Here is a 17,291-nt window from a genome sequence, read left to right as displayed (position 1 = left end):
TTTCTTCAACTTGTGAATGGATCTATAAACTAAGCAAAGAGCGCACCTCTTACAGCACAGTACAATTGACTGGAAATGACTGAGCTGGCTTATCTAAAATCAGGAAGTAATCGTGCATATGGTCAATTGACAGAGCATTAGTGATTGCTTTGAAATATATTGGAGACAATATTTTTCATACTTTTTCCCGGTTTTTCCTTAACTGAATTGGATGTGGGGTTTTTTTTTTTCTCTCTTTTTACATTATACACAAACTGAACTTTATTACATTTATCGCATGAAATGAACAGTATTATACACCTCAAAGGGAAATTTAACTGATTTACGATATCAAATTCTTCTTACTGTTTGATGTTTTATTGCTCTGTGTTATGTGATTGTATTTGCTATTCTTCTTCTTATTATTATTGTTACAGTAAAGTGTCATTTTTATATTCAACTTCTGGTCTCCTGGTATAAGCTTAATATCTTCCTCCCCAATTCTTTTCGAGTCTAGAGCGGGTCCAGTGGATATTTCCATTGGAGGACGCAAGTGCTATATGTGTGTGTGTGTGTGTGTGTGTCATCAATCTATTATCAGTGCCTTAGAAATTTTTTGCACTAATGCTGTGTGCTGCACAAATCACCTCCCATGTTGATTACAATGTCACTGTTGTGCAACATACAATGACCAATGTCTACATCAGGGTGAATTTAAGCAAACAGCAAATACTATTTGTTAGTAAAACAAATACAGTGGACTTAATGCCTGGCTCACACTACAGGATTTTTTGCCCGATTTAGCCCCGATTTCCCCCTCCCGAGAATCGGAGGGAAAATCTTGTCAAGCACGGTCCCGATGTTCGGCGCGGATTATCTGGTAATGTGAGGCGTTCACCGATAGAACTTTGCACCTCCCGATCCTCTAGCACACAAGTCGGGGCCGCCCCGATCATATCAAACATGTTTGATATTTTGGATTTAAATCGGGATGATGACGGCTATATGACGGCTATACGTCAGCACTTTAACAGCCAATGCGTGACCGCAAAACAGCTGCTGTACGGCTCCGTTGAATAGTGGAGACGGAGGAAACTGCTTCTTGAAGTTTTGTAGTAACACGATTGTCTGTATAATGTGTCGAACACGTATCACAACCGATAAGCAGAAAGAGAAGCGCTGGGGTGAAATCACCTCAGTTTTGAACATACCGGGTGAGTGAAAGCTGCTAGAGCACACTAGCTAATGCCGAGTTCACACTGCACGATTTTAGCCCGATTTTTCACTGGCCGACAGGTTTTGATAAATCGCCAACAAATGCCCGACATCGGAGGCAAATCAGAGCTGGTTCACGCGAGTGACAATCGCGCAGTGTGAATTACCCCTGGGTGGCCTGTACCAAGGGAAGTATGAGTGGTTTTGATGAGCTGGTTACGTTGAAGGCGAGGAACATACTGAAGGTGTTGTGGACAGCCCGGCGGATTGGCAGGAGGATTGGTTGATGCGACTGGTGGAGAGGTCCATTGAATGGGATTGGAGATGAGTTTGGCGGGTAAAATGGTCTCAGGTTCCTCATTATTGCCTTCTGGGGTGTGTATGCGAGATAGGGCGTCTGCCTTGGTGTTCCTGGTGCCGGGTCGGTAGGTGATTTGGAAGTGGAATCTGGTAAAGAATAGGGCCCATCTGGCTTGTCGAGGGTTGAGTCGTTTTGCATCGCGGAGGTATTGTAGGTTCTTGTGATCGGTTAGGACGATGAATGGATGTTTAGACCCCTCCAACCAGTGCCTCCACTCTTCTAAGGCGAGTTTAATGGCCAGGAGTTCTCGGTTGCCGATGTCGTAATTCCTTTCTGCCGGGCTGAGTTTGCGGGAGAAATAGGCACATGGATGGAGTTTGGGAGGCTTCCCCTGCTTCTGGGACAGGACGGCGCCTATTCCCGTGGTAGAGGCATCAACTTCTACCACAAAGGGTAGTTCCGGATCGGGGTGAGTGAGGAGAGGTGCATTGGTGAAGGCATGTTTGAGTTTCTTGAAGGCTTCTTGGGCTCTAGGGTTCCAGGAGAGCGTCTTGGGTTGACCTTTGAGCAAATCTGTTAGAGGACTGGTGACGGTGCTGTAGTTGGCAATGAACCTTCGATAGAAGTTTGAGAAGCCGAGAAATCTTTGTAATTCTTTGACTGTGGAAAGTGTGGGCCAGGAGGTGACTGCTTCCACCTTCCCCTTGTCCATGCGGACGCCATGCTGATCGATGATGTATCCTAGGAAGTGAACGGAGGGTTGGTGGAATAAACATTTTTCTGCTTTGAGGTAAAGTTGGAATTTTCGGAGCTGTTGAAGGACCTCCGCAACGTGATGGCGATGTTCGGCCAGGCTCCGGGAGTAGATGAGGATGTCATCTATATATACGATCATGAATCTGTGTAAAAACTCCCGGAGCACTTCGTGAATGAATCCCTGGAATACGGAGGGAGCGTTGACAAGCCCATAGGGCATAACCCTGTATTCGTAGTGGCCGGTAGGAGTGACGAAGGCGGTCTTCCACTCATCTCCCTCTCGTATTCGGATGAGATTATAGGCGCTGCGGAGGTCCAGTTTGGTGAAGATGGTGGTGCCGCGGAGTTGTTCTAGTGCTGCTGGGACAAGAGGAAGGGGATACCGGTATTTGATGGTGATGTCATTGAGTTTTCGGTAGTCAATGCAGGGTTGTAGGCCACCGTCCTTCTTTGCGACGAAAAAGAAGCTGGAAGCAGCAGGGGAGGTAGATGGAACGATGTAACCTTGTTGTAAAGCCTCCTCAATGTACTCCTCCATGGCCTTCCGGTGGTGACAATGGATAGATCCTTCCTCGAGGTACAGGCTCACCCGGAATGAGATCGATCGCACAGTCCCATGGCCGGTGAGGTGGTAACTGGGCAGCCCTCTACGGACAGAAGACTTCGCTAAAGTGGGAATAACAGGCAGGGATTTCGATGGATAATTTTTCTCTAGGGCTTTCAATGGAGGTGGTGAGGACCGGTATCACTTCTTGAACTCGTCGTAAGGGTTGTGGTAAATTGGGGAAGCAATGAGGAAAACATCTTTCACCCCACTTTAGGACCTCTCCTGTCCTCCAGGAGAGATGGGGATTGTGCTGCACCAGCCACGGACGACCCAAGATGATGTCCACCGTGGAACCCTCCAGAACCAACAAATGTAACTCCTCTTGATGAAGCTGTCCAATTTTTAACCGAATCGGTCCAGCACTGCGGCGGACGGAACGTCTTGTGATGGGTGTTCCGGTTATGGATTGTACCGCATAGGTGGTCGTCGTGGTCGAGGTAGGGAGTCGGAGCTGCTGGAGGAGGTCCCCTGCGATGAAGTTGCCCGCTGAGCCAGAGTCGAGGAGGACGGTAACTGTAATCATATGAGAACCGGCAGTAAGCAGTGCATGGGTGGACAGAGGTTTGTATTAATGAAATGAGGGGAGTACAGAACTCACCAGGGCTCGACGAGGACGGAGGGGACACTCCAGGATCCGATGTTTGTCATCTCCACAGTATAGGCATAATCGCTGGGTGATTCTCCTTTGACGTTCTTGCAAGGTTAAATGAGTGGAATCGGTTTGCATTGGTTCTGGAGGGTCAGTTGTCTCTGGTTGGCGACGTGGTGGAGATGCGATGGCTGAAGATGGATCCAAGGAACATGATTGTAACCGATTAGAGCAGCGAATGGCCAGTTGAATGAATTTCTCCAGTTCAAAGGTGTCGTCGTATGAGCTTAAGTGGATGCGTAAGCGGGGTTCGAGCCCCTGTCGAAAGGCGGTGATGAGGGATGGCTCGTTCCAACCACTGGCTGCAGCGAGAGTGCGGAATTGCAATGCATATTGATGGATGGTCTGATTACCCTGACGAAGATGGTATAGCTTCTCCCCCACGGAAGAATCCCCCGGTGAGCTGCTGAACACTTCCTTGAAGTGGTGAATGAAGTTGGCGAAGGTGTGAGTAGCGGGACCGGCTTGATTGAGGATGGTCTCCGCCCATTTTAGCGCAGGTCCTGTGAGGGATGTTACGATGAAATCGATTTTCGCTTGATCTGTGGTAAAGACGTGGGGTGAAGGTTTATGGTTAATGTGCATTGCATTAAAAAGCCATCGCATTCCTCTGCCGAACCAGAGAAGGGTGTTGGGCGGGCCATGGGACTGGCGAGTATGATCTGTGAGGAAGGATTGGTGATGGTGGGAGGTGGTTGCGAGGATGGTGGAGCTGGTGGCGTGGGTGGTGTGGATCGCTGTATCAGTACCTTTTTGAGGGAATCCACCAGCTCCTGAAACGGGTCCGGAGTGCTCATCGTGATGTTGTCGGTAAGGTCCGATCTTCTGTTATGGTAAGAGCCGGACACAGAGATGAGTGGATACAGAGGTGGGTTTTATTGAATGAGTTCAAGTGAGGTGAGTATTCAAATGAAGAGGTGGTTATCCGTGAATGACTGGTATCTGTCTGTAGTAGGGTTTGAGGACGAGACGAGGGGATCCACACAGACTCACACGTACACTCCGTCGACGAAGGATCTGGAAGGGGAAGAAAACAGATGCAAATGGAGAACAAAAGGGACGAATAATAGTAAGCTTCTCTTGAGGTCGGAGTCCACGTAGAAACTAACGAGATCGGACGGTGTAGTGTGAGTGGTGCTGGCTTAAGTAGCCGGGTTGATTGCTGTGGTGATTAGGTGCAGGTGCGGGTGATTAGTATTCGGGTGACCTGGAACGCTGTGATTGGTGGAGTGAAGGGCCTGACTGATCCGTGACAACATTAGCTGTGTGCTGTGATTTCGGCTATATTTGCATGTAAAATTAGAGAAGCAACATATCTGTCTTTTAACTGCAGACGCAGAGAGAGAGGTGTGTGCGCGCTGGGAAAGAGAGACCTCGCACACATGCAGCAGTTAGCTTCAGATGCATAATATTTTCATTTGCTACAAGCAGGATACACAAGAAGCCGTTAGGTTACTGACGTAACCCCGGTTCTCTGGTGATGACATGAAGTGAGGTATCTCACTATGGGAACACCTCAGGCGTGACTGATCGCGGAAGCACCAATAACACCACGTCTGCCAACTATGGCAGACCAATCGCTGCAGCGATCAGGGAGTCCCGCCTCCCTGTATATAAATCGCAGCTGCCGTTTTCCGCATATCTCTTTTACGTGCAGTAAGGCAAGGAGGGCAATATTTGTGAGATTCCTCACTTCATGTTATCAGAGAACCGGGGTTACGTCAGTAACCTAACGTTCTCTTTCTAACATTCGTTTGTGTCTCACTATAGGATATAGACCACTCCCATATTGCCGATGTGCTGACGAAGCAGACTGAAGAAAGAGAAGGTTATTATCTGAATCATAACCCCTGACAGAGGTGAAACAGAATGAAAAGAGGAATTCGCCCCTTAATAAACTACATTATACCTCCTGACTACTCACTCCCAGGACTGAGTGGGCCAGAGAGAGTTCAGTCACATCCAGTCTATAGAAACAAGCAAATGTGTGCGAAGAAGACCAGCTGGCTGCCGCGCAAATTTCTTGAATAGAAATGCCTCTAAACATAGCCCAGGATGTAGCCATACCTCTAGTCGAGTGTGCTCGTAATCCTATTCCTCTCACTGTTCTGCCCTCGAACACCACTCCCCAGCTCATGAGAGATGCATCTGTCGTCACCACTTTCCTTAACATAACAGGACCCAGAGGGCAACCTGTTCTGAGAAAAGACAGGGCTCTCCAATGACGGAGAGCGCTCAAGCATTCTGGTGAGATGCGCACTCTGTGGCTGAGACGGCTCTTGGGGTGCATGCCCTGTGACGCTGTCCAGTTCTGAAAATCCCTCATTCGCAGCAGTCCCAGGGGAACCACTGACAGTGTTGAGGCCATCAGACCCAGTAGCTGAAGACAGATTCTGAAAGAGACTGATCTCCCTCGTTGAAAAATGGAGAGGCAACTGTGAAATGTCTTGATGCGATCCTCTGATAGGAAAGCTCGAAACATCACTGAATTCAACCTGAGACCCAAGTAGACTATTTCCTGTGTAGGAGTTAGACAACTCTTTGTCTGGTTTATCTTAAAACCTAGTTTCTCCAGATGCGTCACTAGTGTGTCCGTATCGCTCTCTGCTTGCCTCAGGGATGGCGCGCAGATGAGCAGGTCGTCCAGATATGATGAAACTCTGATCCCTCCGTTCCTTAACAGCATCAGAGCCGCTTCCACACATTTGCTGAAAACCCTGGGGGCCAAAGCGAGGCCAAAGGGTATTTTTGTAAACTCGTATGCTGTGCCCTGATAAGCAAACCTCAGATATTTCCTGTGAGCAGGAAAAATATCTATGTGAAATATGCGTCCTGGAGGTCCACTGAGGTGAACCAATCTCCCTGACGAATGCACTGACACAACGTTCAGCGACGTATTTTGTATTTTCTGAGGTGTTTGTTGAGGACCTGTAAATCCAAAATGGGACGGAGACCTCACCCTCTTTTGGGAAACACAAAGTAACGGGAGTAAAAACCTAAGTGGCTTTCTCTCGTTTGAATCTTATCACTCCATTTCTCATTAAAGAGGATATTTCTTCCTCTAAAACCTGAGCTGTGCATGCGCGCCAGTTCGCTGCCTGAGCTGTGAGTGGGCCCTTCTCGTCTTCGCTCACTAGCGGTGTTGCAGCACACTCTAGTGGCGAAGGAGGGGAATGCCACTCCATTCGCCTTTATTTGTGATTGTTTTAATTTTTTGTGATCTTTCTTTATTTTTATCCCACTCTGCGCCCTCAGCCCTTGGCCTGGATGTGTCAGAGAAAACTTTATTTGTGATGGGATGCTTATTAACTTTTGTCCTTCTTCCCTCAGAACAAACCTCTTTGGGGGGCACCAGAGGAACATAGGCCATTTCCCCGCACACCTTGGACTTTGAACTGACCACACAAGCCCATTTCACATTTAAATTTCTTCTCCTTTTCCCCGCGGGAGGGAGAACGGAATTGTTCTGAAGGGATGGGACAGAGAAACCCTGAGTGCTCTTTTTGTTTCCCTGAGGGGCTGCTGCTGCAGCTGCGAAAGACTGCTTTGGTTTCACGAAACCGGGCTTTGACTGAGGGCCCGCGTTTCCCGGCTGTTGCGGTGGAGCCGGATGGGAAGGTTGATAATCAGAATGTCCCCCTCTCCCTGAAGGTCTAAAGTTCGGTCGGCTCGGGTGATAAGGCCTCTCCCTCCTTTTTCCGCAGGTCACATTGCTGACACATTGTCGTTACCGTCGCGTCGAACATGGCCTTTGGATCAATAGGGGCATCCAAAAACTCCACCTTCTCTTTGTCAGAGAGGCCTGACAAACCCAGCCATAGCGATCTCTCTCCCACAACCGCTAAGCCCATACTTCGACCGCAGCTTTGAACTGCTCCGCGGGACGTGCACAGGTTTAAATCTGCAATGACACATATCTCCTCGCAGAGTGCTGGGTTGGGAGATCTGGAGTCCAGCTGACGCCCCATCTCCTCTAATAACTCTGCCTGGTAGGCAGTAAGGAGGGACGTCGCGTTCAAAGCATGAACGGCCAGTGCAGATGATTTATAGATCTTTTGAAAAACAGAGGTGGCAAAGCGCTCTGTTTTCCCTGGCAGCGAGGCTCCAGTTGAAGAGAGCGCTGCCTTGCGACCTCGGTGCAAGTGATTAGCCACAGATGATTTGACAGGGATCATCCCCAAATCCTCCATACCCTGAACATCCAGCCTCGAGAAGCCCATGACAGGCACACGGTGGGAAAAAGGCTTGTCTGAAAACCTCTTCATTTCAGCCACACAAGCTGGGACGACTGGAATAAACTGTCTCGCTGGAGGGAGACGTGACGAAAGTCTCTTTCCATCATACAAATCTATTTCAGCACCCTGACCATGGCCAGTCGATCGAAAGTCCAGCCACGGCCCTGCGACAGACCTCGAGTAGATCCGTGTCCGTCTGTACAGGGGAGGGTGAACTCGCATCCTGTGCACTCGGTGGACACTACTGGATTGGGGGAAGAACAGCATCTTTATCATCATCATCCAGACATGTTCACAAGTCTCTGAGGCCCAAGTCCAAGTCAAGTCTCAAGTCTTTAATGTGGAGTCCAAGTCAAGTCTTAAGTCTTTGTTTTATTTATTAGCAACAGTTCTTAGAGCTAGTAGTTGAGGCTAAATCCGTTTTGAAATACTGATTTCACAATATGATTTTCTCAGAAAAAAACTTTAACAAAGTTTAAGACAAATTAGAAATGAAAAGGTGTCAGTTTGTTGTCAGACAAAATGCTGCACATTTCTTTGTAAAATTGAAATGTGTCAAACAACACAACTAAATTGAAATTTTAAAACAAACCCAAATAAATCAAATAAATAACTCAAATGAAAGAAATCTCATATAAACAAACTAAGGCTTTGTCTGTGCTCTTTTTCAATTTAAAATTAGAAGCAACCACTGTATTTTAAAAACAACACAATCCAAACAAATAGGCTGCATACATGCAGCATGAGCAGTTTTTAATCCAAATTGTATTGTATAATTTCGAAATGGTTTGACTTTAGTTTTGTGAAACTATTCTACATAAAATATCTGCACGAAACAAAACAGCAGATGGGCTGAATTAGAGAGCAGATTCACTCTCTGCAGGTGGCGCTTGAACAGCAATTAAACATCGTTCCCTTGGTTGCCGCTGTAAACAAAGCAGCGCTGCGGTTATGAACACTACTTTAATATGCATTATACAGAGGCAAGATGAAAAGAAAATACCATCTAAACTTTTCTAAAGATAGCCAGTTCCCCTCAGAGATACATTCATATAAACTCCCATACCAAATGACTTGCGTTTTTTTAGGAGTCTCACGAGTCCAAGACAAGTCCCAAGTCTTTATTTATGCGACTTAAGTGCAACTCGAGTTTCCATCTCTGTCGTCATCCTCGTCCTCAAGGATGGCCGGCAATACTTCATCCTCGTCATCTTCCTCTCCCACTAACGGATCCTCGAACAGTGGGGAAAAGACGGGCGACACCCTCTCCATCATCTCTCCCCACGAGCTGCTGGCCTGCGGACAATCCATCGGTTCCTCACTGGGTTGAGCAGAGAGGCATGGGTCCGACTTACCAGCTACTGCCACGCAGAGTCTCCACTCTTGGGTTTTAACCGAGAACTTCGAGCAGTGAGGACAGCCCTCGGGGTTGGACAGAGATGCCTGAGCGTGTTTAGCGCCTAAACAGGAGCTGCAGAGGCCATGTAAATCCTTCACAGAAATCCACATTCCGCAAGCACACGGATGGGGAGGATGATCTTTTCCTCCTTGGCTCTCCGGTTCTTTTGCAGTGGCCATGGGGCCTGCACTCTCTTTGTACGGTAAGCCCACCACAACGTGACAACTAGTACGGAGCTGTGCTGCGATAGAGAGCTGTCTTTTTCCTTCTTTTTGGTGCGTGGTGAACGCCCCCAAAACTTGGAAAATAAAAAAATTTAGAGCAGAAAACTCGCCGTGACACTTTAGTTATCTCACTCTAAGTGAAGTCGCGCAACAAACGTTAGGAATATTGCGTTTGGGACGTTACCTTGCGGCTCCGTCTGTAAACTGTTAAGCAAATGATTCCCGAAGTCTGCTGAGCCATCTTCCGAAGTCTTCACGGGAAAGAGAGCGAGAATGATGAAACGGCAGGTAGCTGCGGTTTATATACAGGGAGGCAGGACTCCCTGATTGCTGCAGCGATTGCTCTGCAATTGTTGGCAGACATGGTGTTATTGGTGCTTCCGCGATCGGTCACGCCTGAGGCGTTCCCATATTGAGATACCGAACAAATGTTAGAAAGAGAAGCTTTCAACTCGGACACGCAGAAGGTTGTCGTGGTAATAAACACCGTAAACAGCAACCGTTCACATGTCCGCACTTAATGTGCATCTGGTATATGCATTTTAGGGGGCCCTTGGCTTTTGGGGGCCCAAGACAATTGCCTACCTTTGCCTAATGGGTAAGTCCGCTCCTGGCCTTGAGTTTGGGCCTAATGACTGTAGAGTTGTCCTCAAAACCAAGACACGGCTATGTGCCTAAAGTGCTCTCCACTCCGTTTAGAGCACAAGTTATCACCCATCCAGCTCTTCCTAACCCAGAGGATGAGCAAGGTGCCAATTCACAGTGCTTCGGGCTCTTATGTTGTGTATGTTGAGCGCTCTAGCCACTTTTGGCACTTAGAGCAGCTCTTTGTATGCTTTGTAGATTTCTCTAAAGGGCTGCCATTAATGAAGCAAAGACATCTTGCTGGATAGTTGATGCTATAGCCCTGGCTTTACACCTTACAGTGTCCTATTGAAGTAAGGGCCCACTCCACCAGAGGAATGGCCTTCTCCTGGGCTTGGTACAGGGGAGTTTCAATTGGTGAGATCTGTGTGGCAGCTGGCTAGTCTTCATCATCTTCCTTAGCCAGTTGTTATTACCAACCTTTAGGCATTGATTTTTTTCCACTCTTATCCATTTGTTTGTGCAGCTACATAAAGCTACATGAACAAATCACGATTCAGTATTAGAGTAAACAGGAGTTTCTATGTGATAATGAAAAATCTGGTTCAAAGTACCAGTTGAGGTAAACATCAGCATAATAGACAAAGGAGAATCCCACTAAGGGCAACTGGCCAAACATCTGCTGTTTAACAGCTGTAGGGAATATGTAACTCTGTGTAACTGGGCCTGAACTAGTTACCAATGATTACCACTGTTTGGGCCCCAAAATACACCTTCCCCTCCCCAATGGCCAGTTTCCAACTAAATGGAAAGTGACAAGCAAAGACAGGTTACCACCAAAATCACAACTTTATTGGTATACATTCGTATAAAAAAACAAAAAACAAAAAACAAAAAAAAAAACAATAGAGCTCAACATCAATATAAAACCCTTTCCCCTTAAAATTCACAATCTACTTAACACGAAGTTAAAAACGTGTTAACAATCATGGCCAAATTACCTTACGTATGGAATTCAAAATGCCAGCTGGAATGGTGTACACCGTACTTCGACACAAGATAAGGCTCTATTATGAACCAATAATACTGGCCACCCTTGCACCAAATACACACAAATAATAACGTATAACAATAATATAAATATATATTATTATAAATAATAACGATGATAATACAATAACAAAAAAAAAAGAAAAGGAAAAAAAAAAAGTTACAATATACACACACCAATATAAAACAACACAAATTTTGTTTGTTAGTTTGTTTTTTTTCTTGGGCAACAATTGTCTAGCACAAAAACATTGGATGAGGCACAAAATCAAGAAATGCAAAAAAACCCTCAAATCACAATAAACCACCCCACTCAAAACAAAAGAAGAAACGTTCATCTTATACATAATCAAAACAACAAACCAAACAAAACCACCCAGTGAAATCAAAATAGAAAACAATTCCTAAATTCCTAAATGAGCAATACCAATATAAGCAAGACAAGATGTTAGGTAACCCAAACCAACTCACAAGATTAACAACTCTTATAAAAAAAAAAAAAGGAAAATATACAAGAAGGAAAAAACCCAAAATGACTAACATACAGCAAGAAGAACATATAGCAAAATGACTAACATACAGCAAGAAGAAACATACAGAATTCTCCAAGAAGGCACAACAGCGCCTACACTTTCTCCGCCAGCTGAAAAGAGCAAGTCTCCCTCCACCCATCCTCACCAATTTCTACAGGGGCACCACTGAGAGTGTGCTGACCACCTGCATCACTGTCTGGTACGGGACCGACAAGACACTGTCTGGTACGCAAGACCCTCCAGCGGACAGTGAACACAGCCGCAAAGATCATCGGTGCCCCTCTCCCCTCCATCCTGGACATTTTCCTTACACGATGCTCCAGCAAAGCCAATAGTATCGTGAAGGACTCCACACACCCCTCCCACAGTCTCTTCCAGCTCCTACCATCAGGAAGACGGTACCGCAACATCAGAGCCCGCTCTGCCAGACTGCTCAACAGCTTTTTCCCCCAGGCTGTGAGAGCCCTGAACTCAAATCACCCCACCCCTCTCTGAAACCCCATACAAACCCCCTACCTCCTGAAACATGGACCATCTGAAACTTATGGAACTTTTTTTTGTGCACTCTCCTCCTCTATGCGCACTAGTCACTTTTCACACACACTGCTGTGTGTATACAAATCCCACAAAAAGACTCAGTAATATATGTATGTTTACATGCTCATGCACTACAAATCATCCTGCACTGTTCCCCAGCCAGCTGCTGACTCACAATGTTTCTCTTCGCACATGTACAGTATTTATCTGAAGCACTCGTATAGTTTGTATTTTTTAGTTTATGTAGGTAAAAAAAAAAAATTATATATAGTATATTTATAGTCAAAATCTATCAGTAGGATAGTTGTGTATAGGTTTATATTGTTTTACTTCATTGCTGTATGCCTGTATTTATGTAGCACCGTGGTCCTGTGAGGCACAACATTTCGTTCCACTGTATGCCCCCGCATGTAGCGGAATGACAATAAAGCTCAACTTGACTTGAACTTGACTTGACAAATCAAATATACCACACACACATGCACATACAATCGTCCAAACCACTCAAACCAAGACAACACAACAGGTGCTTAGGTAGTTCATGTAGGCGATACAAAGGCCCCAAGCTGGTAGCGCATCCAAGGCAACGAGGGATAAATCGCCAGCGAACGAAGAGTACAAGATTTAAGGTAGAGAATTCAGCAAAACGCGCAGGCAGTAAGACTGCATCCCAAACTGGAACAGCTGGAAATTAATCCACAGCAAAGCAGCAGCTGGCAGGCTCACTTACGCGCCCACTAACATGGCTTGGATGGACCCCACTAATCTATAATTACACAAACAGCAAATTGTCATGAAACCAAAAATACAGTGAATGCCACAAATGCACCCATTCTAAATTAATAATTCCTCCCATCTCAACTCTAGGGCTTTCAAAACCACTTCGCTTACCGGATGAGTGAAGATATAAGCATCACACACACAGGTCAGAGCAACACCATGCTAATCAGGAACTGAAACCTCACCTGCTCCGTACGTAGCGTGATTACTACGCACCACACGCAATATACTTAAAGGGGCCACTCTACTACAATCTACCCCCAAAGGCTCCGTAACCACCACCAAAGAGTCCCCAGCACACTCATGTTCCCCCAAATCCTTTCTCTGTAACCCCAAATCAGTATTATTACCCTGTTGTAGCATTACAGTAGCCAATTTCAACAGAGACCTATGTACATGTTTAATCCGCGAAGGCTCCTCCAATAGAAAAATGCTATACACCTGCCCACCATCCCGAGGAGCCCTCACTATCTTGTACAGTTTGGTGGACCATTGATTCTGGATCTTATTCCGACCTCGAACCCCACTCTCATGCAAATGTACTAACTGGTCCTCGATTAAGGGTTGGTCCCTTACAGTCTGATCATACAAAGTTTTTCTATGGGCTGCCGCTGCCTCCAGCTGGGCTTTTACCCTTCCATAGGTGACTCTTAGCCTCTCCTGATGCCTAGCCACCCAATATTCCACACTACCCATAACTGGGTTTTCCACCCCAGCAAGCAGAAAATCTACCGGCAACCGTGGGGTCTGTCCAAACATCAGGAAATGGGGAGACTCACCAGTAGTATGATGGCACTTGGTATTATAGGTAAAAACCACATGTGCCAAGTGCAAAGTCCAGGAACGTTTCTGCAATCATGCAATGTTCGATTGAAGCGTTCACACTGCCCATTCCCCTGCAGATGATATGGAATCGCGTGGGCCTTCTGAAGTCCATAAAGATGACACAATTGAGCAATCACTGCACTCTCAAAATTACGACCCTGATCGGAGTGAATTCTGGCTGGCACACCCAACTTATAGAACCATGCCTGGACTAAAACACTGGCCACAGTGGTCACCCTCTGATCCCTTGTAGGTCCGTTCCCTGCCTTGATGACCATTCCCATCATGTAGCTGCCTAAATACCTTGTCCGACAGAACCTCTGGTAATACCAATTGGTCTACCTCCTCCCCACCATCAGGAAGTTGGAGATGACAATACAACAATCCTTCTTTAAAAAAATAACCTTCCCCATTGTCGCAAGAGCTCCAGCCCAGATTTAGACATTAGCTGTCGCTCCACCCTAGATTGGTACTTTTTCACGGAAAAGAATGCAAGAAATGGCCCCAATGTTGGATCATTCAACTGCATCTCCTGGAGCTCCTCCCTTGAATTAAATGGGAAGGCAGCAATAGCATGCTGTTCTACACCTACCAATTCACCTTCTTCCTTCTGACAAATGCCAGCTATGCGGAGCATCTCAGGCAATGGTGTATCAGAAGACTGCGTCGAGATACCAGAGGAATACTGCCTCGACAAGGAGTCTGCATTTCCATTCACACGGCCAGGACTATACTTAATCTCATAATCAAAAATTTTCAACTGGGACACCCAGCGCTGCTCAGTTGCACCTAACTTAGCAGAGCTCAGATAACTCAATGGATTATTATCTGTATAGACTGTACAATGATGACCCAGGAGGTAGTCCTTGAACTTCTCTACCATCGCCCATTTAAGGGTGAGCAGTTCCAACTTCATGGAGTTATAATTCTCCATATTCTTCTCTGTAGGCCTCGACTAGCATAGGCCACTGGCCGTAGCTTCCCACCGTGTTCCTGGCTAAGCACCGCCCCTAGCCCCGAGTGGCTAGCATCAACATCAAGTACAAAGGGCTTAGAGAAATCGGCATATGCTAAAACAGGTGCGGTAATCAACTTCTTCTTAAGACACTGGAACCCTTATTCACACTCTGTGGTCCAACAGCTCTCAATAGTTCTACCCGAGTCCCTTCTCTTCTTGGTGCCGACCAACTCCGCTACGAGGCGGTGCAGAGGGGCGGCCAACTTTGCAAACCTCTACAAACTGCCGATAGTAACTTGCGAAACCCAAAAAGGATCTCAACTCTGCAACATTGCTAGGCCGCCTCCATTCTGCTACTGTGCTAATTTTACCCGGATCAGTAGAAACACCCTCCCTTGAAACAACATGCCCTAAATAATGTACCTCCTGACAGAAGAAACAGAATTTCTCTAATTTTGCTTTTAGACCCTCCTGCTGTAGACGGCTAAACATCAACTCCAATCGTTCAAGATGCTGAGTTACTGTGGACGAGAAGACAATAATATCATCCAAGTACAACAACGTTTGAAATCGCTGATCCCCAAACATCCGCTCCATCAGCTGCTGGAATGTGCTTGGGGCATTGCACAACCCAAAGGGCATCCGATTAAATTCGAATAGCCCAAAGGGTGTGTAAAAAGCTGTCTTACTCTTATCTTGTTCTGCCACAGGAACTTGATTATATCCACTTACCAAGTCTACCGTAGAGAACCACTGAGCCCCAGAAAGGGCATCCAGTGTTTCTTCTATACGAGCAAAGGGGAAAGCATCTTTTCTAGTCTTCTGATTTAACTGCCTATAATCCACACACAATTGTATCTTACCATATTTTTTCTTAACAACAACTATAGGGGAAGCAAAGGGGCTACTACTTTCCCGAATCACCTGACTTGCAAGCAGTTGTTGCACGTGTTCCTTAACAGCAGCAGAGGTTCCTTAATCAGAAGGAGGTATGCGACGATACCTCTGCCGTATAGGGGCATAATCTGTTAATGGGATCTTGTGTGTAATCAGGTTAGTACACCCCAAATCACAATCATTAGCTGAAAATACAGATCTATGCAGTATCTCACAGAAGTGAGTACACCCCTCACATTTTTGTAAATATTTTATTATATCTTTTCATGTGACAACACTGAAGAAATGACACTTCGCTACAATGTATAGTAGTGAGTGAACAGCTTGTATAACAGTGTAAATTTGCTGTCCCCTCAAAATAACTCAACACACAGCCATTAATGTCTAAACCACTGGCCACTAAAGTGAGTACACCCCTAAGTGAAAATGTCCAAATTGGGCCCAAAGTGTCAATATTTTGTGTGGCCACCATTATTTTCCAGCACTGCCTTAACCCTCTTGGGCATGGAGTTCACCAGAGCTTCACAGGTTTCCGCTGGAGTCCTCTTCCACTCCTCCATGACGACATCACGGATCTGGTGGATGTTAGAGACCTTGCGCTCCTCCACCTTCCATTTGAGGATGCCCCACAGATGCTCAATAGGGTTTAGGTCTGGAGACATGCTTGCCAGTCCATCACCTTTACCCTCAGCTTCTTTAGCAAGGCAATGGTTGTCTTGGAGGTGTGTTTGGGGTTGTTATCATGTTGGAATACTGCCCTGCAGCCCAGTCTCCGAAGGGAGGGAATCATTCTCTGCTTCAGTATGTATACATTTATAAATTTAAAACTTTAATTAAAACATAATAATATACAAATATGAAAAATGAATAAATACATTCTAAAATAATAAATAGTATAATATAATATATATATATATATATATACACACAGGTGCTAGTCATATAATTAGAATATCATCAAAAAGTTGATTTATTTCACTAATTCCATTCAAAAAGTGAAACTTGTATATTATATTCATTCATTACACACAGACTGATATATTTCAAATGTTTATTTCTTTTAATTTTGATGATTAGAGCTTACAGCTCATGAAAGTCAAAAATCAGTATCTCAAAATATTAGAATATTTACATTTGAGTTTGAATAAATGACCATCCCTACAGTATACATTCTGGGTATCTCTTGTTCTTTGAAACCACAATAATGGGGAAGACTGCTGACTTAGCAATGATCCAGAAGACGAACATTGACGCCCCCACAAAGAGGGTAAGTCACAGAAGGTCATTAATGAAAGGTGTGGCTGTTTACAGAGTGCTGTATCAAAGCATATTAAATGCAAAGTTGACTGGAAGGAAGAATTTGGGTAGGAAAAGGTGCACAAGCAACAGGGATGACCGCAAGCTTGAGAATACAGTCAAGCAAAGCCGATTCACTTGGGAGAGCTTCACAAGGAGAGAACTGAAGCTGGAGTCAGTGCATCAAGAGTCACCACGTTCAGACGTCTTCAGGAAAAGGGCTACCAAGCCACTTCTGAACCAGAGACAACGTCAGAAGCATCTTACCTGGCCTGTGGAGAAAAAGAACTGGACTGTTGCTCAGTGGTCCAACGTCCTCTTTTCAGATGAAAGTAAATTTTACATTTCATTTGGAAATCAAGGTCCCAGAGTCTGAAGGAAGAGTGGAGAGGCACAGAATCCATGTTGTTTGAAGTCCAGTGTGAAGTTTCCACAGTCAGTGATGATTTGGGCTGCCATGTCATC

The sequence above is a fragment of the Onychostoma macrolepis genome, chromosome 13, assembly GCF_012432095.1.
Source record: "Onychostoma macrolepis isolate SWU-2019 chromosome 13, ASM1243209v1, whole genome shotgun sequence".
In the NCBI taxonomy this organism is placed as follows: Eukaryota; Metazoa; Chordata; class Actinopteri; order Cypriniformes; family Cyprinidae; genus Onychostoma; species Onychostoma macrolepis.
Note: the sequence above shows the minus strand (reverse complement) of the source record.